The sequence below is a fragment of the Sturnus vulgaris genome, chromosome 4, assembly GCF_052056855.1.
Source record: "Sturnus vulgaris isolate bStuVul1 chromosome 4, bStuVul1.hap1, whole genome shotgun sequence".
NCBI lineage: Eukaryota > Metazoa > Chordata > Aves > Passeriformes > Sturnidae > Sturnus > Sturnus vulgaris.
In genome coordinates, this window is record NC_142246.1 from 43,336,969 (window position 1) to 43,362,931 (window position 25,963).

Below are 25,963 nucleotides of genomic sequence, written 5' to 3' on the forward strand. Positions count from 1 at the left end.
AGTCTTCTGATGCAAACAAGCTGGCAGGCTTTATACCGACTGAAAAAACACAGGTCTGATAAACTAAGACAAAACTACCCTTGGAAGAGTTCAAGGTGAAGCTTCAGTTCACTTAAGGAAATAAAATTATGTAGATTTTGGCACTGACAATAACTCATCTTTTAAAGACAAATTAGCTGTGACATTATGAATTATTTTATCACCAGCATTTTAAAGCCAGCACATGGAACAGGTGCCTTGGGTTTGGGTTCAAATGCTAAACTTGTATTCAGTAGTTCTGGCCTCACGTATTTTATCATAGCACTTCAGCTTGGTGCCCGGTGACTTGAGCTCGGCAAAATTCTGTCCCCCTCCAGAAAGGCACATAATTGTTAGCTGATCTTCCAAAGAGATATCATGTGATAATCCTTTGCTGTCTGCTCCAACTCTTAGATGAGAATGGGGCTGTTTTAGTGCTTTTGGTATTTTTTTTTTTCATGATGTATGTACTTTGCTTTATAATGTATCACTTCTCTTCCACAGAAAGAAAAAATGCAGCTCAGACAAAAACACAATGCATTATAACCTTGATGTCATCGTTGGAGAAGCCCCATGGCTGCTTCTGTTTTCACTACTGCCTGCAGTAGCCCCTGGCTATCCCCAGAAAAAAAAAGAGGAGAATAAGCATAACTAAGTTGCTTTTCCCATCAAGTCTCGTTTACGTCTGTGTCTGCAGGGATCTGGGCTTGCCTGGGGCACATGAGCTCATTCTGAGCACACTGGTGATGGAGACATGTACAGCCTTTCCCCTTCTAAGTGAGATGAAATGATGATTCCTTTTTCACACCTAGAAGTCTGCAGAACAGGAGATAATGGCTGGATACTTCATATTCTTTAAGCAACAAGTCAGCAAACACTATGCAATGCATATGCCCCAGCGGTTTTCATCAGGGAAGGTCAAATATTAGAAGAACATAATTTCAAAAGACAAACACTAGACTGTTTTCAAAGGTCCCTGTTCCCCTCTGAAGACCCCTTCACACTTCTTGCCTCACACTGAGGCACTTGTTGGACTCCCAGTGAATGGATACAGTTCACTGCCTGACAGAAAATGGCCCTTTGAAAAACAGCATGTATTTTCTGAGAGAGGTGAATTAGCTCATAGGTGTCCACTAAGTGCTGCAGACATTATGGACTGGAGCAGGAGAAGAAAGATAACTGGAACCAAATGCTCAAGCTTCTTAAAAAAATATACCATGTAACAACAGGTAATCCCCACACCCCTCCTGACTTTAATCCTACTTCAACGTCTTCAGTCACATTTTTGTGGCAACCACGTCCCTTAAATATGGGCATACACTCAGTTTGTGCCAGGCTCATGCTTCTGCTCTGCACTGCTCTGAATAATAGTTTGCTACTCTGAGAAATTAACCATCAGCCCCGGCTCCTGTAAAATTGTACTGTCTCAGTATTACTGTTTTTCACAAACTTCCATTCATGTAAGCTTCCTTTCAAAAGCAACTGTCCAGGAAACTCTGATGTATGACATTTTCATATGTCTGCATTCATGAAAAGTTCTGAACCAAAAGTAATGTGTCCAAATACCTCTTTTTGTTTGAAAACATAATTCATCCAAGAATCAGAAATGTTACCATGTGATTGGTACCACAAAGAAATGAGCACATGAAGAATCACAGCTAACAGTTCAAAAGCAGCTCTGGGCCTGAAGCTGCTTCACAAGATACTTGTTGAATACTGATCACGTTGTTTGCCAAGAAAAATAGAAAGGACCGCATTTTGTAGAAAAAAAATCCAAAAAACAAAAACAACCCCCCCCCCACATATATTTCTTGGCTTAGTCTTTCTTTGATCTTGCTTGGAGCTATTCCCCTTTACAGCACACAAAAAACTATTATCTGCCTGGTTTACCTTGGACCTGCCCTACTTTCCTCCCTTCAAGTACACTAAAGAGGAAAAAGAAAGTATGTTGAGACCTTTGCACTGAAGAAACTGAGACTCCAGGGGAGAACAAAGAGCCCCCTGTCTCTCAGACTGCAAACACTGTGCTGTAGTGAGGAAGACAGAGAGTAGGAAGAGAATACAGCAAGGAGAAAAGAGGTCTCGGGAAGCTTTTAAGGACTGAGAGGCAGAGAGAACAAGCATCTTAAATGGCGTGGAACACAGAGGTTCAGGAGGATGGGACATGGGATGCCAGGGAAAAAAGGTGCCTCTAGGATAGGAAAAGAGTTGTGGCCGAAATATGAAGAGGCTGTGAACTTTGTGAGGTAAAGGGCACAGATGACCAGGGAAAGTGACATGCCCTCCCTACACAGGCATGAGTTGGAGACTTGGAGTAAGGATGATGGGCCTGAGGCTAGAAGACACTACAAGCCAGAGTGAAAGGCTGACAGGCTTGAAGCTGAGCAGAGCTTTGGGACAGGTAGGGGACTTCTTCTACCAAAACTGTCCTATCTACATACCTGTAGGAGAACAGTTTGTAGGGATAGTGGAGAAGGCCATTTTCCTCAATGAATTACACTGTATTGATTACCGAGGAGTGAAAACAGCCTTGCCTGCCCAATAAGGATGTGTGTTATAAAAGAGTGGGTTAGCTGGTTACAAGTTGCAGCTAGAGAGCCAGAGTTTCCTGGAGCTTGGGATGGACTCTGCTGGCTGTGCTGTGAGGAGGTAAGGGACATGTGGTCATGCAAGGGATAGACAAGGTAAGAAAGTGTGTGAGGGGCAGACAGGATTAGGTGATGGGCAAGGGACAGGTTGGAGTTTAGCCAGTCATGCGGAAGGAAGAAGAAAACTTGCAGAGAGGAGTCAGTGCTGTGTGGAGCTGCCTGCAAGGAAAGGAGGTAGAGCTGCCTGTGAGGAAAGGAGTCAGTACTGTGTGGAGTTGACTGAAAGAAGGCATGAAAAGCTTTTAATAAAAGGCTGGTGATGGTACTAGTCCAGTCTGTCTTGACATAATAACCACACATACCTGCATGCATATAAGAGATGCTGTCCCTGCTCTATCCACATGGACATCTCTTCCCCTTCTTGCATCCTCTCTTTTGCAGCCAGAGCTGCATTAGCCCTAGCTCACACCTTCCCATCTATGTATTGGAATGTGACAGCATAACATTTTCCATAGCTAGTATGATCCAAGGAAATGTTTTGATGTAGCTCTGGATCCCAAAGTGTATATGAGTGTTAAGCACAGATTTCAAAGTGACAGAGAAGAGTAGGTATCAGGAGAAAATTACAGGGAAAATAGAAGGAGACCTTTGTTTGGACAGATGGACTCCTGAAGGCAATGTCTGAAAAGTGCTGAAAGTTCAGCCACTGCAATGCTGGAGTTGATATTAACCTCATCAAATACTTATCAACTTGCTCTTATACATTTGAAAACTAATTGAAAAGGCCAAAAGTATCACTCTAAAGTTAAGCATCCCAGTCAGAAGTAGAAATTAAACCACACATGTGGGAAAAAAATTGTAATTCTCACAGTCCCATTTCAGTCCTTAAAGTAACCAGCCTCTCTATTGCCTTCAGTAGAAGTTTTGCCAGAGTAAGACCTGCAGAATTCCATGCCAGGATATGAGTATAAAAAGTGTTAACTCTTGACAGTACATTAGGGAGCATTAGGTAAAGTGTCATCTGAAGATGCTCCATAAGAAGAAAACAAGCCACAGAATGATTTCGTTTTGTGAGAGAAACTGCAGTGCACTCCTTGAATTTTAATGGATACAATTCTTCTTAGTTAAACATGCAGTGAACAAGAAGTGATAAGAGGAAAAGGCTGATGACAGCCGTGATAATTTTTTTAGACAGCAGCAACGAAGAAGAACACAGCAAGCTACCCTCTTAATTAAGGACATTTTATGCTACAAGCTGAAATTACTGCTTTCTTAGACCTTTGGGCAGCTACACAGGCAAAAAGAATGAAACAAATATTTAAAAGCTTCTTCATGGATGAAGAAACCATGGCATCTATAATATTTCCTGCCTACTTAAGCATGTACTGAGATATAGTTTGCTGTATGGGCCAGAGAGAGGTAAGCTAGAGAGAAATGAGCCATCTGGAGGCTACAATTAATAAACCAGTCCTGTATCTACCCTAAAAGAAGGTAGTTTTCACGGCTGCACTTTTAACACAGTATCAGAGCAAAGCAGCAATGCAGAGAGCCTGCTCTGTAAGCTACTAATTCCAGTAAGAAGAAAGTTTAGGGCTTGCCCATGGAGTCCAAAGAAACATCTTCCCAGCATGAGAGTAGACCATAGCCAAGTGCTGGAATGCCACTGAAGGTTGCTTCTTTCAGCATTGCTGACTAGCACAGAGGCCAGATATGTCAGACAGGAGGGAGATAAGTCCAAGGAATCAGTGGTAACTGGTAGATACTGATGATTTAAAGGCAGCACAGACCTGAAGACAACTTAGCCACTGCCATTCGCTCTCTGTCACAGGCAAGGAAGGTAGGAAGTAATCCCTTTTTTCCCCTGTCTTAACCCGAGTTTTCCGTTGTATTTCAGACAGGCCACCCTACAGAACAAGACCTGTGGTAAATACCTGGTTGTGAGACTTCCTCTATTCTCCTGGGGTGGATTTTGCACATATAACCTGCTTAGGAATCCTTTTGTTTCCTAAGAGGAGTACCTTCTCCAGGTAACATCACCAAAATAAAATGCACATTAGAGGAAAGCCCTCTGCTCTTAATGTATGAGTAATATCTGGATATTACAGCCCTGTTGTTTTTTAATAGAAAAGGCTGCATGCTTAGCATTTTTCATTGTTTTAGAACCAACCAGTATGTTCCACTTTAGTAGCAACAACATCCCTTACCTAGCATCTAATACTTAGGAAAAGGGATCTGGGGGAAAAAAAAAGCCATAATGAAAGATTTTAAAAGCTTTCATAGGCATGGGTGAAAACTGAGGATATCAGTCAGAGAGTTCAGATTTAAGAGAGGACAACTTACCCAAGGAGACTGAGGAGGCAAATCTCAGCCTTTATCCCTATGGAGACCTGACTTCCGATAGTGACTGACTTTACAAGGAAATCTATCCAAACCTGACAGAAGGCTGACATTGCTTCTTTCAGACTTTTTCCTGTTACTTGATAGTTCCGTTTCCTGGCCAGACTCAAACAGCTGATGAGAAGGAGACAAATGCAATATTATTTCACTCACAGGCTCTACTTTATCATAGCCTTAATTGATGTGTCAAGCATGTAGAACATATCAGCAGAGCACTTACTTTTTGCCTCAGTGTTTATTATTAGCATCCTTAAAGCCTTCTGCTTTCATTACAAATTCAGATGCCCAGTATCGTGAATTAGAGTTCCAAAAACTCAAAATTCTTAGTAATCTTTCTAAGATATTGACCCACTTTCAGAGCTGGTCTGACATTCCTAATGTGTAGTGTACGGGAAATATAGTGGATCTAGTAATCTGGTAACCATGAGTATATTTGGGAAATACTGGTAAGAGGTCAGGGTTTCAGTCAACCCCAAATGAATACCTTTCATTAAGTTCTGAACAATAGCTATATTACAAGTGTGTCTGCAGACTAAATACTCAGCCACAGGAAAGTGTTGGCAAATGCACCTACAGAACCAGAGGAAGAAAATTAATCACAGTAAGCAGTTCTATTTCCAGCTTCCTTGCAAATTTTATCTCCTTCTTTTGTAGATTGAGCATGATAGGCTTCTCTGCTTCCCAGGACATCTGAAAGCTTTGTTAGTTACTATTAGTAAATAACTTTGTTTTCACAAACTGCCTACCACCTCAGAATCAAAAAGTGCAATTATAGATTATTCCATTCACAGCAGTTCTTTTATGAAGGATGTTGATTCAGCATCTTCTTTTAGCAAGCCCTGTAAATGCATGTTGAAAATTATCTCTCTGGGAGGAAAAAAAGAATAATTTCATTTCCTGTCTGTTTACCCTGATGCAAATCAGACAGGCACAGACTGCCCCTTCAGAGCCAGCCATGTTGAGCTGAACTCGTGATGAACAAGGGATTTCTTTCTTTAGTCAAGAGATAATGTGCTGAGCATATTGATTGCTCCTAACCATGTACTGCGAGGGCACAGCAACAGTTCCTAGGTGTGTGGTGTATCTCATGGCTTTCATTTAAGTACAGAGATGCTGCTTTCTTAATCTATAGGCAAAAACCATCTTTACTCATCAAGGCTTAGTACTGATCTGCTGCTTAGTAAAACTGACTGAAACACTCTTGTCTTGTATTCACAGCCTGGCACAGAAGCAGCTTATTGCGGTAATTAGCTTTAATTCATACACAACCACACATGCATTGTATTGCTGTAGAGAAGGCTCACACTCAGCTCTGAACAACCATCAGCATCAAGACCCACCTAAAATGTACTAAGTATAACAGCTGCCTGTAATTTGATCAGTGCTATTAGAAAGTTTTTGTCTAGCTGTGTCTTAGCCACTGCTTTCTAAACATAATATTTCTTGACTGGCCCTCTGCAATCCACAGCTTATTGAATGATTCAATCATTAAGATCCTATAGGTGAGTAGGATTTTTGAGCCAAAAGTTTACAGGCTGCACCAGGGCACAGCTGTGCACAGCCCCAAAACACAAGCAGCACAGCAGAGACCAAGGCACAACCCCCAGGATATTCCCCTATTGGGTACATCTGCTGGGGGCAAGTTAAACAAGCTGAAAGGAACATGGCAACCTTGTTTTGGATTTGCTTTTAAATTTTTTTTTTTTTTTGCATGACTCAAGGCTAATTAATGAAGATCTGATTGCAACTTACTTTCAGTGATTTTAAATAGAGGAACAATGAACATGCTTATTTATAGTGACAGCCACCTTTCTCCCCTCAGGTATCTTGAACTCACAGCCTGAGCCTCAGTTACCACATGAAATATATACACAGACTTGCCCAAACTTCAGGAGCAGACTAGTTCTGAGATTCTGCATGGTGGCCAGCTCTGACAGAGATATTAAGACTTTCTTTGCTGCTGTAAATGGTAAAAGAGAGTCTAAAATGTCCATCCAGATATGTAGTGTAAGTTGAAGAATACTGCCCAAACAGGCAATATTTGATTTCAAATTCTGAAAATTAAAAAGGGTACACTAAAGATGCAAGAAGTCATGCTCATTCCATCTCTGCAATCTTTTGCTCTGTGGAGCTGTGAACAGTTCCCATTAACAAGTCCCAGTCAACAAAGAGGACTGAAATCTCTGACCATGACTTTCTTTTTCTACTGCTAGGTACATATATTCAAACATGACAGCACCTATCAGCATTTTGGAGAGCATTCATTTTATAGTATCTCATTTCCAGCCACTTTTCACACTTTTCCAAACCACTCTATTCATGACCTTGCTAAAAATGCTGCTGTTTAAATTTAGACTGGATGATCAAATACTGTAAATGCATCTAAAAATAAGAATTAGATGCAGATTAAATGAAATATATATATGTATATCCCAACAACTTAGTTTAAATGGATTGTGTCCTTATTAACTTCTTCCCTTTTGCCTTCCAGGAAGGTCTCATTTGAGATTGAAATTGTGCAGTCCTTGCAGTCATGACGCGGCATACAAAGTAGCTCCTCTTTTACTTCAGACAGGAAAAGCTTTAATAGCTGCCTCTCTGAATGACAGCACCTACCTGTCTTGCTAAAACATGCCCTTAGTCTCATGAGAAAAGCCACAACAAGACAGCTACTTACTAGTGTTCCATAGAGTCAAGGCAGGAGAATCAGAGGCTGAAATTCACTGTGCCTCTGATGAGAAGATTTACCTTCCTGCAGCATTCAGACAGTTGGTCCCATGACAGGCTCGGGCGGCTGAGTTGAAGGGTGGCCGTGCACAAACACAAACAGCTTGTCAGCACAAGCCAAAGAGGCGGGCCTGTCCTGCCAGCCACAATGTGAGCCAATGATTAGCTCCTTCTTTGCATTCTGGGTGTTCAAGATACTGCGTTTCATTCTTAAGCAGGAGGACAAGAGGAACTGACTGGGAAGGGCTAAGACTTGACAGTTTACAGCTAGGCATTAAAATGGTTAAAGTGGAAGGAAAAACAAAAATCAACAGATCACTTCAGGAAAAGCACATATTTGCTGTGTACTCACAGAAACACTTTTAGAGAGCCTGCAGGCATCTCCAATGCACTGTTTCTTTTAGGTCAATCAAACATACAAGCAAACAAAAGTTAAATTTATTTCATATTCACTCTATAGAAGTTTCACTTGCAAAATCTCTGATTTTAATTCTGTCCATCCTTTTTCTTATTCTCCCTAATGTGATTTATCTGCTGAGAGTGGCATTTCTCACTTCTCTGTCACAAATGTCTTACTCTGACTTTCTTGACCTTCATTGATCCTCCTGTGATTGCTTCCCTTAAACTCCATCTTAACTGTTTGTTCTTTGTTTCCAGATCCTGGAAAAAGCAGAGTCACAACAGATGCACCTTAGAGTAAGGTTCTGTGAGACAACTAAGTTGATCTAGCAAGATATTGCTGCCAAAAGTGGAGGTGTTAAGTCTCTCTTCTCTTTAGCGCCACACTGAGCCCTCCTTGTCTGTCCCCCCATCATTCAAGGAAAGGTGATGTAGCACGGGAGCAAATGCTTCAGTCAGTTTACTGATCTTAACACAGAGACAAAAGAGGTATTGCATGGAGTGAATACTCCCTGAAATATAAGCTCCTTCTGATGTTGCCTCAGTCATCTGTGTTCCCACCTGTCTGCCTGTTTCTCTCTCCTTTTGTTGTTTGAATTGAATTGTTTGTGGTTAATTGAATACCCTGCTTACAGCTGCTGATCCTATGTCATCCCAGCTCTATCCTACTTTCTTACGCCTCTAGTTTGGCTGTGAGACCTGTCTGCCACCAAAATCTGTCTCATCAAGTGTTTTATAATAACTCTCTGCATATATATCATGCTTTGTGCTTCAAGGCTTAGAATCCTTGAGCTCTTTTTTGTTTTGGGAGTAACTAAAATCCTCCTTAAAAACTATGTCATCTTTTTGGCTTTCACTGTCTTTTCTCTGACCTTTCTGATTAATTCTTTTCTCAACATCTTCTCCTCCTTCTCTTGCACTCCCAAAGGCACTCCACTTCTTATTATATCCTATCCAGCTTTTAGTATTTGCATGTGCAGGATCCTGTACCACTTTATGTTAGTGATTTACAAGCATCCATTCGTATTTTTCAGCTTTCTGCTTTTCTCCAGTCCCATATTTCACCCTGTGTTTTAGGCATATTGTATTAAATGCCCTGACAGGTCCTAATTTTCGATATTTTCTGGGGTCAATTTAAAGCAGTCCAATTACACTACATTCTGTGTAGTCTTGGCACAAGTAATTTCTCTCCCCTCTGCTTTGATAAAGGAGCTGAACTCCCTGCAGAAGCAGATGCTGGAGTTAGTGCATCGTTCAAATGGGCGAGTGTATCTCAGCTCTCCAGCTTCTGCTGATGGACTGCACGAGAGTTTTGGCACAGAGTGCTGCATCACAATGTGCTCGGGTCACGTTTGCAAGTTTTTCTTCACAGTGAGATGTACTAGGTGCATTCTTCAATGACATCTCAGATTCTGATGCAATTGCACTGCTTCAGCAGCTGCCACCCAGGAATATAACATACAATGCCTCTACTTTTGCCCAGATTTCCTACTCAGTCTGTGCTATCCACACCAACACCATTATTTTACCAGAGCTCTCTTCTAGTATTTTTAACATGTAAATCTCTGCTGAGGTCCACCGTGTGATCACAGTATATGATTACTTTAACTCTTTTGATTATTGAGCCTGGACCTTATTCCCAATGCATCTGCATTGTTTTCACAAAAAATTCAACAACTGAAGTAATCTTTTGTTCCATACCACAGCCACATTGCCTGTGCCTCCATGGAAGCCATGCTTTCACGTCCTGAGCTTTGAGGCCTTTTCAGAGTTTCTCCTTTCTTACTGATCCCTTCCCACGGCTCTCTTCATCACAAGACCTGGCTTTTCAGCTTTCTATCTTCCTTACAAAGCTCTCTTTTCTTACCTTGTTTTCTATGCAGAGAATGCCTTGCTTGATCAAATCAAATTTTTGGTTGGATACCTATTTCTCTTTCTCTTCAGTCTTTACAATCTACATGCCACAAAATATAAAAAGAATGTATCAGAGTGAGAGTAGGAGAAACAATGAATAGGTGAAAAGTCACTCCAGAAGGAGAGATGTCTTATCTGTGTATATAAAATATATGTGCTACAAATCTTCTACCATCAACTATATAGTGCATGTTATGCATCTTACACTGTTAGATTTTTTAATGGAACAGAATAGGTATGAAAAGCCCTTGGTGGATATGGATCAAGTACCCAAACGCTGCACATGAGATTGTGAAAAGACTGCTATAAAAAGACTATTTGTAAATGCACAAGAGAAAGCAAGCTAGCTATTGCATCTGTGATTTCCATGGAAATTTATTTAAGATGCTAATTCAGTGTAGCCACAAATAAAGAAACAAAAGAGAGAGCAAGAATGAGCTGATTTAGTGGAATTTGTTGAAAAGGCACACTTTAGACAGTCACCCTGGGTACAGCTCTGTGATTCCAATCATAGTATTATGCCAAGGATGAAGCTGCCTCTTTGTCTTAAGCCTTGTAGGACACAGGAAAATTATGACCAACACTGCCAACAATACCAACCCAGGCACCAGCTAACTGTGATGGCCAAAGCTGATTTAATAACTTACTTTCATCAAAAAGGTCATCATCCCCCCTCTCTTTACTGCCATTCCCAGCTGCAAGGCCTACTCGTCTCTCACATGTGTTGCAGGAACAGTGTGAAAGCTCACAGACCAAATTTGTCTTGCTGGATGTCTTTCAGGCAGGTTAATGATCTGACTCAATATCCCTGCCAGGTTAAGCACCCGAAGTGCCAGTGTAGGGAAACAGTAAACACATGTGGCTGAAGACAGAGAGGGGAAAAAAGTGGAGACCCCGAATCGCCACCTTTTCTTTTCATATGCAAAAACATGGCTATCATACCCAAGAAGCTACCATCTATTCTGGGGTGAAACTTAAAACCGTGACCCTCAAACGCGTGCCATTCTTAAACACAAGATCCCAAAACCTGATGAGTCCCTTCCAGCTCAGCATATTCTATGATTCTATGATAAAATTCAGCAGAACTTTGCCCACCCCCTCTGCTGCAGGCTCCATGGGTGACGTTTTGATTCTGTCCCTTTCATATTACCGTCCGTGCATCTGACTTTTGCTATTTATTGTTTGCTTTCCAAAACTGTTCTTTTACAATTTTGTGGCCCCGGCCCACCCTCACTCTGCCCTTTCCCCTCAAAACAAGCTCAGCTGGATGCTATTTTGCTGCTTCTTTGTATCTCCCTTCAGGACCAACAGGGAACCTCAAGCCCCCTGAGGCTCACGCTGACCAGTTTGTAACTGCATTGCTGCTGGGAGGAGACCTGCCCTGGTTGTCCGACAGAAGCCACAGATGCTTCAGAACGGAGTGGAGTGAGATTTTTGTTAGGTTTTGCTGGTCTGCTTTCTGTTAAAAAGGGGGTTACAAGTTATTCCCAGAATACACAAGCAATGGGAAGACTTCAGATAGTGACCAAAGAAGTGAAACTGTGTAGCTGAAATGTCTCATTGTCCGTTAAAAAGGAAAACAAGTGGCAGAAATGGGAAGGGGAAGAGATCGTGTGCAGATGCACCACACTAACATATGATCTTGCAGTCAGTGGGAACTTGGATTTAGTCCCAGCTCAGACCATGTGCACTTTGAACTTTGAGCTCTTGGACCACTTCCTAATTAGAGAGCAAGTGACACACTGTGGAACTATTTAACCCTTTGGTGGTGCCTCCTGAGGTGTAGCAAATGCCAGAAGAGACTCTGAGGATGTGTCTTAACTGCTGGAGGCCACATAGACTATAGGATCTATCCTTATGCTCCAAATGGCTTAAGTGAAACAGCTGCTGTCAGCACCTCTTTTCATGGTTCCCTACACAGAAAGGTCAGGCTTACGGACTACTCCTTTCTGTGCTGCTGAACGATTTCTGGAATCTCCCCCTAATGTGCCAGCTTTCCATCCAGAATCTGTCTGTCTTCAAGATAGGATAGTTCCTCCAACCTCATCAGTAATGCTACACCAAGGATCAGATCAAACAGAGATACCCACCGCAACTTAATAGTGTAAATAACACCACACTGAACCAAGAGACCTGCTTCTCTGCTTCACAGGAGTGGGAAAGCAGCAGAGTATTATCAAATTGTAACTGTAACTAAAAATACAATTACAGCATTAGGAGCTGTGTGGAAAGAAACAAGGGATATACAGCTGATGTACATCAACTGCTCTCATGACTATCACTGGTGTTATGGTTAGATCTGCACTAGACATTTCATTTTTTATATCCCTTTGTAAAGTGGTACTATTATGTCTTACTATTTCACAGAAGTTCTGTGTGAATACATTTACAGTTCTTTGAAGCTCTCACTGAAGACATTTCAGACATACAATTCGCTATTCATATATTCACTATTGACTTAAGAAATATATCCTTTGAAAGAAAATAAACAGGATAATTACTTTTGTAAGATAAGTTTTTTAAAATTTCCTACCACCTCAAAGGTAATTTGTTCCAAACACAACATAAATACACTAATAAAAGGAGATGAGCCTCCAAAAACACATGCACTGTGTGTAAAGATTAACTTTGGCACTGTAGAGCACAATAAACCTACAAGTTTAAAGTCCATCTTTAAAAAGCAAGTTTTCTCCCTAGCTTTTTTGTGTTCCATTTCCTGGTGTGAGGTGTTTCACAGGCCTCAATTGCCACAGAGTTCAGAGGAGGCCTTTCAAGTACAAGCTACTCTTTGCACACGCCCTTCATTCCCCATTCAGTTGTGCTCTACCTTATTTACAGACCAGTGGCCTCAGTTCTCATCTTGCCTGGTATTTGGTAGTCAGAGTTTTTTGAGTCTTTAGCTTTTTCTAGACAGAACTTTGACAGCAAGGTAGCAAGAAGTATCAAAGCTACCTCTGAAATACCTGACTAATGTATGTGCTATTAAAGAAGGAGAAAACTCAGTCAAGAAGCAAAGCAAATTAGCGTGTCTTGGGCACCATGCTGCCATAACTGGCTTCTAGATCCCAACTGGCTATAAGCTACCTTAAGCCTTGCAACATAAATATAAATATAAATATAAATATAAATATAAATATAAATATAAATATAAATATAAATATAAATATAAATATAAATATAAATATAAATATAAATATAAATATAAATATAAATATAAATATGCTACAGGCATTTCTCAGTTAAATTCTGTGAACTGATCTAGACACAACATTTAAGTTCCACTGTTGTTATGGGGTGACTCAAGCACTTCTAGAAGGATTTTGCAAACAGTGCTGAGACACCCCTTATCTCTGATTAGGTTTAGAGTTCAAGAAAGTATCTCAGAAGGACAAATGCTTTGGCTTTGGAGCAGACCTACATTCAGAGTGTCAGGTATGCTGACAAAGAGAGCCAAAAAAGAGCCACAGACCCAGTAGCCCACACATCCACCCTAATTTCAAATTACAAGATGACTTGTCTCCAAGGAATGCTTTCCTATATAACAGTATAAACATTTCCAGTGGTATCTTTGAAACTGATAAATTCCTTATTAGGTATGGCCTTTGCAATGTGAGCTTTGTCATAAGGAGAAAGATACTGCCCTTCATTTCTCGCACTTCTCTGTGGGCTATGTTCTTGCTCACACAGAAGAACTCAAGGGAAATATCCAAAAGAACTCGTTTGTGAAGACCTTGCTGTTACAGAGCAAACAGACAGCATTGATTAGAAGACTAATAGCTCAAGATAGCTATGGTTTCTGCTCCCATAAGAAACCCTATTCATAGTGAACTCAGCAGTAAATATTCCATTTGTTTTCTTGGCATAGAACCAAATTCCTGCATCAGCTAGAGCAAAGGATGCTCAGAGACCAAGAGGGATTTCCCCATTACAGGAAAAATGCTCAGATTTGTGATGTAGTGACCTTGGTTCAAATAAAGCATTTTAATACATGCCTTTCTGTCAAGCATATGAGAACTCCTGCTGATTTCACTGTCAAATCAATGAGGTCAGCCATGGATTTATCCAAGAACTAAAAGGAATTAACTCCCTTCACACATACACACCCCCCAAATAATGGCCACACCCTTTAAATAATGGCCAGAGTGGTCTGTGCCCAATGGTGCTGATGTGACTTGTTCCTCTTCTCTCTCAGTTTGGATCAGGAGTTTACTTCTCATTGAATGAGACTGATGCATTTTATGCCTTCTTGCTGAATAGGAGTGAATGGGATACCAAAAAAATCGCTATACCCAACTTACTTCTACATCCCCTTTCCACCCAGCAAGCCTAGGCAAAGTGTGCTAGTTACTGAGCATGCAGAACCACCTAAATAATTTAACTGCTTGAAACTGCAGAGGCACAACAGAGGTCAGAATCATTCATTTGGACAAAGAAATCTAAAGAGATGGTGGTGTGTCCTGTATAAGCCTGCAAGGAAACACAACAGTCCAACTTTTCCATATCCTCATATAACAGGCTAGTAAGAGGAATTTTAATGAATTCCAGGTGCTCTAAAGTCAAGTGACTACATATCCCCCCAAAAAACAGGGACATAGTAGTTCTCAAGCAAAGCTCTGTTATAAAGGTATTCTGAGCAGCAGGAGAGGAAAAAAGACCTTAACATTAATATAGTACAAACCTCAGCCATGCAGGAGAACTAAATTAAAACATAAAAGTCCCCTTGATCCAAGTAGTAAAAAGGCTAAACCTGTCATGTAACCAGAACCAAACCACACCCATGTCTGGATTTAATTATGCCGTGCCATTTTACAGAAGCCTAAGAAAATTGAACTGGGGGTCAAATAATCCCAGATTAATTCTTCAGTCAATCACACATATAAGAACCTGGGTAAGAATGGATGACAACATCAGCAGACTGAGCATTAAAAGGTTCTCATTAAAGGCAAGAACAACAACAAAGAAGTCCGTAGACAAATTACTTACTTCAGAGTGATAGCACCTACCACAAATTTTCTGTATGGTCTACAAAATTCAAGCAAAACTACAAAACTAAAGCATTCTCAAAGGATGGAGTTCTGGTCAGTATCTGCCCATTGATTTGAAAGGAAATGGAATTCATGGAATGCTAAAACTCTTCAGAAAGACCTATTTTCTTATGAGTTCTACACATATTTAAAACAAATTCTCCATAAGAAAGTGTTTATATCAGATTGTATGTTTTTATAGCAACTGCAAATTACAGGGAGAAATCTATATAAGAACATACTTGTAATTAACATGAAAGTATAAAGGACATATCATTTAATCATTTATTAAATGTGAGTACATAATCAACCAAAATATAATTTTTTTTAATTGAAAACCAAAAATTCTAGATACATTTCTTGCAAATGTTAACTGGGGAGAAGAAACTTAAAATCTTTTGAAGTATTACCGAACCAGCAAAGAAGCTTGGAGATATTGTATATTCTAGCTCAAGCAAATAAATAAAAATGTATATGCAAAAGCAATGCCAATGCTACCCATGTCAGTAAGGGTTTCCTGAAGATATGTGGCATGAAATATATAAAAATTATACTCTCTATAACCTGCATCCAGCATCACTCTGGTATTTTTATAGTAATATGAAATCAGTTCCAGTCTGGGCTTTTTTCCTATTTAACTGAGGTTTTATGGACAAAGTGCCACTTCTTCCAGCATTCATTCTTCTTATTGCTCTATTCTGCCTCATTCCTTAAGCAAAGATCCCCTGATTCTGTTAAAACAGCCAGAGCTGCCCAGCCACCACACAATGCTCCACCAAGGCCTTTGTGTTGACCCAGGCTACAACATGGATTAAATTATAGCTCACACACTGTGATTTTATTTTGCACGCAAGGAACAAAATCTGTGTGAGGTAATACTATGTAGTACCCAGGGTCTGGATGAACAGCAGGTCTTGAAACTTTGTGTGCATTCACTTGTGCTTTTCTGCGCACTTGTCAAGGTCAGCAACGTTGTACACTTAAAGGAGGCTTCTTGCATTGAAAGGATTGTTGTTTGCTCCTGATTCTTTCTGACTTAAGCTGAGACAGACATCACAGAAGGAGGCAATGATTATTCTATGTAATTACTAAAATTCAGCAATTGCTCAGATTCATGCAGTTATTTTAAAGCTACATTTCTTCATCATTTTAAGGTCAGGTGAAAGACAGCAAAAACTACAAGCTAGAAAAGAAGCTTATCTTGAATTCATCCCACTGGCATCCATAGATATGATGATACCTAAAACCAAACACATGCAAACCCCTTGATATTCCAGAGGATTCAAGAACACTGGTGTCCACAATACAGAATAACAAGTCACATGCATTCTGAAAAGCAAATATTCTGCAGAGTCAAAAATCTGTTTAATTTATGAATGATGGAAAAAGTTGAATTTTCTCAGTAGCATTTCAAAAAATGAAACTGAAGATGGTCCAGTCTTTTTTCTCTCACTTCCTTCCTCATCCACAGTAATTTCAGACTCTACAGCAAGTTCCAATACCACTTTTTACAAGGGGAAGAAGAACACACAGAGATATTTAATACCATCCTCTGCAGAATAAATTACCATTTGGGGTGTTTTTTCTAAGAAATCTTGTAACAGCTATACTTAGGAATCTCCTTGCTACACAGAGGTACTGAATGGCATGGTGTTTCCCAAAGCAGAATTTTGCTGTCAATTGTGCATTTTAATACTATAATGTATAAACATGAAATTTTATATTTCTCCATTAAGTGACCCAATATCAGCTGTTAAGAGATTGACAGCCTTTACTGGCTAGCACGAAATTTTTCATGCTAGATGTTTGCCTCATTAAAAAAAAATCAGGCAAAATAATTGAGTTATTTCTGAAAACAATATTAAGAAAAATCAGATTGTTTTGCAGGACAAAAATTCAGGTGTCTTTATCTGAGAACTGTGAAAATCCTCAGCTTTTCAGTAGGAGCCTGGATACTAAACAATAGGGAGAGGCTTTAATCCAGATAATGACTTTTTTACATCACATCAACATGTACATTATCCTTACTGTGACCCAATCCATATTCACTTGGGAGATTAATTTTTTTGTGATAGAGGCAGCCTGCTTTCTGTCCTTTCTTAGTGTTCATGTAGCATCCCTTAAATACAAGCCTTGCAACAGAGGAAGATATAAACTACACACATCCAAGCCAGTTCAATGAAAGAAGATAGATAAAATTGAAAAGGCACTGAAGGAAACACTGGTATGAGGATAAGTATTTCCATGGGCAGGTCTCTCAGAAGACATACTGTCTTACAAAAACTGCCCAGTATGAAACATTGCTGGTTTTATTGCATAGTGTACTATTTCCTCACTGTTCCTTCCTAATTACAACTATATTAGCCAGCTCAAGACCTCACTGTGGTCAAGAAGCATGTTTTGCAGATGAGCAATAGTGGAAGGTTTTGGTTCAGATAAAGCCAGTAGAATCTATTCAGCGAATGATGCCAAGTGAACAGAACTAAGAGTCTGTCCTGTCATTGTATTTCTCCAAGCTGGTTCTTAGTGGGATCTTACTTTGGCTATAGCAAATAAAACAGCCAACAATTGTTAGCAGCAACAATTAAGCTATTCACTGTGCCTTTTGGAGAATGATGAATGGAGTTTCTTGTACCATCCTCACCCCAGCTGCACTCTTTGCCAATTCCTCCTTCATGGAAGCTGTGTGATTTAAGCATCTGTTCTGAATCAGTAGATAAACAAAGTACACATACCCACTGACAAATAGTCCTGTGAGAAGAGACAGTGACCTACTGACCTAGAGAATTGCACTCCCAGTGTGATAGGCAGCCCTATAACTACTTTTAATCCCCATACCTGATAAAAGCAATCAGCTGAAGAGATCTCTTTGTAGAGGCACTCTATTTACACCTTTATTTAGAGAGTTCACCAGAAGCACAGATGACATAGTGATGTTTTACCACTTGTTGCTCTGACAACACTCAAACTTTCCTCATTGACAAACGGAGGGAAAGAATATTTACAGGAAAATGTTTTCCAGATGATATGGTCAGAATAGTGTGGGGTCTCTGCTGCTCAAGGATCTAAGCTATTTTTTCCCAGCTCCATAAATCATAACATCAGCTCTGGTTTATCCTAGGGTTAGCTGGCTGAGGATCAAGGAACATCAAAAAGAGCTTTTTTCTTTCTGCTCACCATAGCACTTACACTCAGATGTGTCTATCCGCCCTCACATCTTCAAGAATAAAGCAAAGAAAAACCTTTCAGAAAGCATTTTAAGGACAAAACCATTTAAAAAAAGCATTACTGTAAGCCAATGGTGAGGCCTTTTGTTGCTCCAAAAGGACAAACTCATACTTCCCAAGAAACAGAAGTGTTTTACATGGTGGTCCTCCCCTACCTCTACTCTCTGATGCTGAACAAGCTATGAACATTTATGGAAAAGAAGGAATTAACTGCAATTATTATTTCAGTGCATGAACAATCAAGGTCAAAACCAAAGCAAATCATTGCATGTCTCCTGCTAATTACAGTGAAAATAATTACTTCTTTTCTTATCAATAATTATTGATTCCTAGAAGACCTCTGATGTCATAGCATGTTATTCATTATAAACATTACACAATGGCATCTATGTTACAAGCTTCACTATGTTAACTCTCAACATGTTCTTAAAAACGAAAGAAAAGCTGAACAAATTCTCCATTTCTCATTTTAAAGCATGTGCTATTAATTTTATAGAGAAAAAGAGTACTTTGGACATTCCACCTAGTAGGGACACTGATGGTTGGAAGCCTATTTGGAGTAAAATTTTGCCATGGGAATAGACAGTATGAGTTGCCTTCATTTTTATGATGGTTATGTCTTGGCCCAAGGTTAGTAAATATATTGTCCTGGGAATTCCAAACATACTAAGATAATTTGAGTGTTAGTTATCTAATTCTTTAATCAATTTTCAGCCTCATTGCTTTACTTTTATATAGTAATTACCCAGGTATATCAGTAGGGCAACACTAAGAGTGCCATGGGAGTTGATGTCAACTTCCTCTTTCAAAAACCTAGCCATGACATCCAGCAGGATCTACTCCTCTTCATTCTGCCAAAATCACTTATTTCATTGAACCTATTTCTGAATATGAATGGAAGCTGGTTCGCTACAAGATATTCAACAGAGGTAGCTCAATATCAATCTGCAAACTCTCTAATTTCTTAAAAAGGGCCCTTGAGTGAGTGAATTCCCACTGAATTGAAGAGTGGGGGGGAAACAGAATTGAAAAATATTTAACTTTTTTTTCGATTTCTCCCCTAGATAGGTAACGGAGACTTAAAAGTACTGAAGCCTTTAAAATAAGACAACCCATGCTTCTAAAGACAAACAAGCTTTAGTGATTTGGTTTTTTCTGATTTACTGTCTTTAAAATTAGGTCATTACTTTTAAGAATGCTTTGGATAAATGAATGATGGGACAGGATTTCAGAATTTTCTTAACAACAATCCTTACCATTCCTGGCGGATAAACTGTTTTGTCTTTGACCTTCTAGCTTATCCCTTTGGGAATCACATTATTGTCTCGTAAGAAAAGAGGCACCCATCTTAATAATCCTGATCGAATAAGTTCTGCAAAATCCTCTCAAAGTACTAGCTAACCAGATTGATATACTACTGTTTTATCCTTCCAGATCCAGACCAAGCTGGAATTATAATTGCATGCTTGCAAATAATATTTCAGACTTTATTCATCTTTCCCAGTATGAAAAAAAGAAATCAGTTGAGGAGTACAATAGCCCTCATGTTTGTTAGCTTGCATTTGTATAGATCCTTTCAACTGCTTTATGGAAGGGACAACAGTTACACTGTTAGAATAAATTTAGATTTTGTTCTTAATATGTCACTATAGTGATACAAGTTGCAGTGTCAATGCAAAAAGAGATATGACAAATTATAGTTTCAAAGTGAAATCTAAAAATCCTAGGAAATTCAAGGTACAACATCTTGTCAACTGCAATTTGGCCCTCTGGGATCCTTCAGATTTTTTATTCCTGCATATACAACTACGTTTTATCACCTCAAAATAAAAATGGGTCTTAGAAATCATAGTGGTTTGTGTGATACACATTTCCAGAAAGAATAAATATGCCTTTTGGCTCAGATATGTTGGTTACATTGCTCAATTAAGTTATAGCTTGTATTCACATGCTACAGCCTTGCTTTGTGAAAGATGATCTGAAGAGCATATAAACTGAATGCGTGAAATACCTTCAAAATGGAATAGTGTATTATAATGAGGCTTTGTGAACTAGAGAGTTATCCTGACTGATTTCAGATGGCAGTTTAGTCCTAGTTTATATGCATAAAAACTACTGTGTGCCTTACACCATATCATTCAAACAAAAGGTAGCAGAAAAGGTGATGTTAACAGATGTGTGACTGCTCCTGAAATCTACTTGTAAGAGGGATAAGGAGCAGAGTGATGGGAAAAATCGGTCTTATTGAAAATGCACATGAAGATTTTCATCTGTGAGACTCTCATCTCACCCACATTGTGATCCTCACTGTCCACCCCAAATCACAGTACATCATCCATGAGTCAATTAGTGTGTGATGGTCATGTGTCATGCTGTTGCTCTTTTATGTCAATAATCAACATTGACATTTAGATTCTGTAAATAATCAGACGTAAACATACTTCATTAAACTTAATAATGAATATTATTACCTTAGTAATTAAGTTTATCATTAATCTTATTAACTTAGTAATTGGCAATAGTGTCATAACAATTTTAAAATAAACCTTTCTTGGTGGTCCAGAAATGTTTTGGAATTACAGTCATGTGTTGTCAGTTGAGTTAATTTCAATTAATATACTAATACCTAAACACTAACAGCCTAAGGGAGATACTTCAAGCGAACTGGTAAGACAGCATTAAAATAAGTGTATGTCATTCTCTAATTTTAATTACATGCAATTTCAAGCCCGTGTCTAAGCAAAGTCTGGTATCCTGAAGACCAGTTTAGGTAACACAGCACTGACATCTGTGTTCTGAATTCAAATAAAGAGGCAAACAAGAAAGGTAGTAAAGGAGTGCAAAGAAGGTTTCAATTTATTCGTAATAGAGCTTGTTAACAGTCTGGAGACAAGGCTTACCTTCTGTTTCTGTACAATACATAGCCCAGTAACAAAAAAAAAAGGTATTCCTAGATGCTACAAAAATAGCAAAGAGTAATAATAATATAAATGCAGAATAAAATTATAATGCCATTGGTGCAAGTCAGAATTTCATATGAGGTATACTGACGGATGTTTAATGAACTGCACTGCATCAATCTGACACTGCACAGTTCTTAGGAAACAACCAAGCCCTGTATAATTTGATTTAAAAGAAGTTACTGCTGCTGCAGTTATTTTTCTCAGATTTTTTTCTTCAAGCAAAGCTCACAGGAAACAGCAGCATCCCTATTTATTTTTTTCTTTAACATTATCAGATGATTAAATAGATTGGGCCTTCATATGGTTTGTCATTTGAAAATCAAAATCCAAAACTCAGCCTAGGTATCTGAGCTATGTTAAGTTACATTAATTGATGCCCCAGTTACCTTTTTATTCCTCAACTGGATGAGCATAATGTTGTTCTTCCAAACAGATTTTTACATCTTAGCAATTCTCAATTCTCAAGTAACAGAAATGTTTGTGTGAAAGAAGATAAAAATTTGAAGACAAGGGAAAGGAGGAAGGAAGGGAAGGAGGAGGGATTAATTACAGTAAGATGTTTATGGGAATTTGTCCTTACCTAGTTCATTTGCCTCAGAATTCTTCTTGTAGGGAATTAGGAGAAAGGAGTAGCGATCACAGAATACTACTTGGAAAGAAAAAATCAACATGGATACATAGACTTTCCTATAACTACGGTAAAGATATGGTGATCATGGAATGCAGTGTTCCCAGTTTTAAAGAGCAGAGGGGGAAGGAAACACTTCCTCTGTGAGTAGAAGGGAAGAACATTAAAACAACATTAGAAAAAGCTGCTTTCTTGTAGTAAAAGAAAAAACTTGGAGTGACACAGAACTCCTACCTTGAAAGGGAAGGAAAGAAGGAAAGAAATACTGGAAAAAAACTACTTTCCTTTTCAGCATCTTGGTAAGTAATAATGGATTTAGCACGATTAAATCTAAGTATTTAATGCTTTGCAGGGGTTATCCATGTTGGCAACTCACCCTGTGCTTTACAAGGAGTATATTGAAAATTCTCTTGAATTGTGGCCAGTTGCAAATTGGCTGTACAAGACTGGTCTGGTGCAGTTACTGGTGTACCCCTTCCTACTCTCAAAGAGAGGTCAACCACAAGGTGAACAGGTTCGTTCCCTGATCAGCCATGCACATTGCCTGGCTTTCCTACAGGCCAAGGTAAAGCATCAGGCAGTTTCACGCCTCTCAGAAATGTTTATGCATCAGGGCTGAAACCAAAGAGACAGCCTATCAGTGTCACTGATCTGTTACCAGGGCTGAAGGTATCTGAGAATCTGACATACCAGTGAGCAGGGGATGCTCACACCTCAGTGCCTTCAGAGAAAGTTACAAAGCATTGATGCATATAATAGCAAACGAGATTTCAGATCAGAGCTACAGCACCAAGAACTGCAGGGGATTGTTTAGCATTCAGTGAGCATATGCCTAAAAAGTCAGTGCACATGCTATGAGAATTTCAGCATTCTGTGCACATCAATGAAGTTTGCTTAAGCTTCCTCAGCATCCATTTACATTCTGGATAAGAAATTTGGGAGGAAAACTGGTATATGATGTAAAGAACAAAATCAAAGGCCAAAATCTGTTTTTCAGGTTATCTGTCAGGAAGATGCCTGAGCAGATATTAAATAAAACACCTCTGAAATTTTCCATCCATGTCCCAAATCTTCCCAGAAGAACTTCTGAAATTATTCGGAAGACATATGAATAATTTCTCTATATTTTAGAGACTTAGGCAGGGGCTTTCAATGTATAATCCAAACAAGCAGTGGATTAACTGTCTTCAGCTGAAAGCCTGACAGATGACTATTCTTCCCCTCACACATGGCATTTGATGTCTGCCGTTTTAATAGTTTGACACTTTTGTGAGAGACATTGTCCTGAAAGGTCACCACTTGTCTCAGCAGCTGGCTGGCTGCCATTCAGGCTTGGGAAGCTTACCTCCACAGCTGTCATCAAAAATGACCATTTTCACAGCTAAATTTCAGGAAAGCTATGAATTTATGTCTATGAGGGGGAAAAGGAGACAAGAGAAAGGACAGGGAAGCTTCAAAATCAGCTTTTACTTCTACAGTGAAGACAGGCATTTATACATATAGATCTATAAGATGAGGCTGAAGTATTTCAAAAGCAGCTTATAAACACAACAGAGTCATCAAATACCTGTGTTACAGCAGCATTATCAAGGAGGTTATATCATGAATATGTTTAGTCCTCTATTACAGCAAACAACACACATATTCCCTCCCTAGTCACTTAATGGCAGTCACCTGTTAACTGTGAAAATATTTTCACATGGTTCATGAAAAGCTGACAGTACCAATGGTCCCCAAGAAATAGCAAAACCTGTAAATAAAGCAAGAAACATGATATAGCAACAGAAAAAAACTGGCTAGAGCCTGCATTTCTTGTGCAATTATCTGACATTTATACTTGGTACTGCTCACAGGCTGTTTTCAAGAAGCAGATTTCATTCACAGCACAGTAAATAAGACAATAGCAATACAGAAGCTTTGAATTAGAAAGGAGAATAAAAACCAACGTACTGCTTCTTCAGTGCTATGAGACCAAAAGTACACTGACAAGTATCAATTTTCTTCCTTACAGCATCACCACAGCACTGAGAAACCTTCAGCTGCACTGCTTCCCGACCACCTTACAATCCTGTCTTGATGCCACTGTAGCAGATAAGGATCGTTTCATATACAGACAGAATGAGATGGGTGAAAAACATGCAATGCTCACCAGGCTATATTCATTGTTCATATCAGGTCAGATGCAGACTTACTGGTGCCCCTTATGATGACTATTTTTCTTGTGCTTCTGATACTAAGGTACTGTCGAGTTTCTTAATGAGAAGGCCAGGTTTGCATTTAGAGATTTTTTTTTAAATATTCCAGGTGAAAAATACCATGGAAATTTTTTCTTCCATGTGCTCACAAACCGTCTATTACTGCTAAAGTATCTTTCTTGCTGTATATCTAATACTATCTAATCTAAGGCAGAAAAACATCTCTCTATAAGTACCTCCTGCATTTGCTGGACTTCTTCCCTCACAGACAAAATGGCAAGCAGACATTCCCAAAATCAACAAACACAACTGCAAACTATTTGTTCTGGAAAGCTTTCATGCATCCCTTTCCCTCAGCAGTTCTTTTACTGAAAGCCAGAACAATACTGCAGAGAACCTTTCCCTGTCAGGATGTTTTCAGCTTTAATCTCGCTGCTTTTTTAAGCAGAAGACTAAGGTAGAAACCTTAATTAGTGATCTGAAAGCACCACAAAGGCAAAGAATACTTACATTTGCAACTGTATTTGTGATATTTGCGCACTGATCCAGCGACTGGTGATTACAAAGAAGAGAAAGAGCTTTTTAGGCTGCCTTTCAAGTCTTGCAGCAGTGAAATGAAGGCTGCTGTCTGAAAGCTACTCATTTTCTATATGCTGTGCTCTACTTGCTTCCCATGTGCATACAACACAGCTGCCAGATTTAATAACCATGTCAGCCTGCTTTCCCCAGAAAGCAGCAGAGAGATGACAGGATGAAATAACCAGCACGTTAATCTGTAGTTATGGCTGCACTAAGCTTTGAATGAATGAAGTTTTATTGCCCTTGAAAAAAAATAAAACAAATCAACACTGTTCGTGAAAAAAGTAAGTGCAAAAGGATTTCACAAATGTTAATCCATACTTGTCTCAGAGATATTAAAGTACATTAAAGACATTTTGCCTTTTTTTTCCGCTCAGTCAACAAATCCTAGGACTTGAGGTTTTTTTATTCCTTTCAGAATGCATTTCTCCTATCAGTGTACGCTTGTACTCCAAAAGAACAAAACCATTAACTGACAAATTTGTTGAGCTTCCCTCCTCTCCTGTTTCTCTCTGGAAGGAAGTATTTCCATACCTGTTTGTCTTTGTTGACTTCTTTCAGGCAAAAAATAAAAAGTTAATAAAAAAGAGGGTTGATTCTCTTTTACCGTTTAAATTCTCCCGTGCACAGTGGTTTCCTAGAGAACTGGACTTTAGTATTTGCTGTGGTCAGTTCACTGCCAAGGTGGAGCATCACCATACCTCCAGTTGTAAAACCAGTTCCACGAGAGGGAAGGGTGGCCAGACTTTACATGACAAGAGAAGGTGCCACTCATGCAGTAAAAACAACAAACTAAAAACAAACCCAGAAAAGCTCGGTTGAATCTGCAACAGTGCAGGGATGCCGCAGAGGTCATATGACATCTGTGCTTGTCTTTTTCTCTCTCTCTCATTTATATTCCTTTCACTTCCCTTGGAGGCACCTTCTCAGCAGGGAGTGGTTTCTGTGGAAACTATGGACAGTCGATTTTCCCCTCAGAGAAACTGTTACTATGGTAACCTTACATAACATATATGGCCTAGATAATTTTTAAAATAATCTAACACTGAAATTCTCATTATAAATTAGAGCTGATTTGTCTGGGGGGCATGAAATACAGTTATTTTAAAATTGCATTAGAAATGTAGGATAAAAATAAATCCAAATGGTGGTACAAATTAAATGAGAGTACAGGAGGCATGTCATTGCATCAGTCACAAAGACAAAATAATTTGTAAATGCCAGTAAACAAGGTCTATTATTTAGCACTTGTGGGAAGCAAGGAGGAAGGGAAGCATATACTTGACATCATGGCTCACTGCAGC

At 39.2% G+C, this 25,963-nt stretch overlaps 1 protein-coding gene across 31 annotated transcripts in view; it reads right to left on the minus strand.

Moving 5' to 3' along the window:
• The window catches only part of TRIM2 (tripartite motif containing 2), a 94,398-nt gene extending 68,788 nt beyond the window's left edge, over window positions 1-25,610 (minus strand). For 3 of the 31 annotated variants that reach the window (XM_088163710.1, XM_088163714.1, XM_088163695.1), the window contains exon 1: window positions 25,267-25,521. The gene's annotated coding sequence lies outside the window, so the exon portion shown is untranslated. Of the gene's footprint in view, window positions 1-4,946; window positions 5,118-7,680; window positions 7,851-23,559; window positions 23,636-24,590 lie in introns of those variants that run through there. The other 28 variants (XM_088163727.1, XM_088163720.1, XM_088163704.1 and 25 more) reach the window with 21 other exon arrangements.
• Window positions 25,611-25,963: the final 353 nt, after the last annotated feature.